This window comes from Limulus polyphemus, unplaced genomic scaffold, assembly GCF_000517525.1.
Source record: "Limulus polyphemus unplaced genomic scaffold, Limulus_polyphemus-2.1.2 Scaffold6844, whole genome shotgun sequence".
Taxonomy (NCBI): Eukaryota; Metazoa; Arthropoda; class Merostomata; order Xiphosura; family Limulidae; genus Limulus; species Limulus polyphemus.
This window is the reverse complement of record NW_013672454.1, coordinates 2,428-3,887: the sequence shown is the minus strand read 5'-3', so window position 1 is coordinate 3,887 and position 1,460 is coordinate 2,428. Positions and strand designations below refer to the sequence as shown.

Here is a 1,460-nt window from a genome sequence, read left to right as displayed (position 1 = left end):
TGACTAACAAAAGCTACATACACCCACTGACTAACAAAAGCTACATACACCCACTGACTAAATAAAGCTACATACACTCACTGACTAACAAAAGTAACATACACCCACTAACTAATGAAAGCTACATAAACCCAATGACTAACGAGAGCTATGTACACCCACTGACTAACTAAAGGCTTTCGTTAGTCATTGGGTTTATGTAGCTTTCGTTAGTTAGTGGGTGTATGTTGCTTTTGTTAGTCAGTGGGTGTATGTAGCTTTAGTTAGTCAGTGGGTGTATGTAGCTTTGTTAGTCAGTGGGTGTATGTAGCTTTTGTTAGTTAGGGGGTGTATGTAGTTCATACACTCACTGATTAATGAAAGTAACACATTAGGCCATCAAAAAATTAATGTCACATTTTGGAACACTTTCATTAACTAGCCCCCAAAAAATTTATATCATGTATAATAGTTAAACAAACTGCCTAAACATCATGTTAGTGTAGTCTATATAACGTGTAAAGTTTAGTATACTCTAATCTCTTATAGTGATGGCGCACAATGAGACACACATTCGGAATGTAATGCTGTTTGAACACAAGAAGGGAAACAGCACCTCTGTAGCCACAAAGAATATCAAAGAAGTTTATGAAAATGTCTTGAATGTTTGTAAATGTCAATGATGGTTCAGCAAATTACGTTCAGGTGACTTTAGCCTTAAAAACTGTGATAGCAGGGGCTGACATATTAGAATTAATGTTGATGCTCTGAAGACGCTTGTTAAGTCTAACCCCAAAACAAAACACTCGTGAGATGGCCCTGAAATTGCATGTTTCTCATGAAACAATATGTAAACATCTAAGGAACATGGGTAAACTCCATAAAGAAGGTGTTTGGGTGTCTCACGAACTGTCTGATGATCACTATTTCCAACTTGTGAATGTTGCTTCGTCTCTTCTGGTGCGTAATGTGTGTGAACCATTTTTGGACATAATTGTCACTGGTGGTGAAAAATGGATTCTCTATGCAAATATTAAATGCCATTAACAATACCACAGTCCTAGACAAAAACCACTTCTGATCTCAAAACCTGGACTCCATCTGCAGAAAGTGATGCTTTGCATTTGGTGGAACATCAAAGCAGTAATTCATTTTGAACTCCTCAATCCACAGTGAACTGTCGATGCAGATATCTATAGTCAGCAACTGGAACATCTAAATCAGGCCCTTCATCAGAAACACCCTTAACTTGTGAATCGGAAAGGTGTTCTTCTTCTCCATGACAATGCACGTCCACAGGTGGCATGTTTGACACAACACGAGATTATGGAGTTAGGTTGGGAAGTTCTCCCCACCCACCATATTCTCCAGATATGGGACCATCAAATTACCATCTTTTTCATTCCCTGCAACACCATCTTAACGGGAAAACGTATGCAAATGTGGAAGGTGTTAAAGAGGACAGTGACATGTTTTTTGCT

At 38.5% G+C, this 1,460-nt stretch overlaps 1 protein-coding gene across 1 annotated transcript in view; it reads right to left on the bottom strand.

Moving 5' to 3' along the window:
- The window catches only part of LOC106474118 (hydroxymethylglutaryl-CoA lyase, mitochondrial-like), a 42,386-nt gene that overhangs the window by 39,928 nt on the left and 998 nt on the right, over positions 1-1,460 (bottom strand). The window lies entirely within an intron of this gene.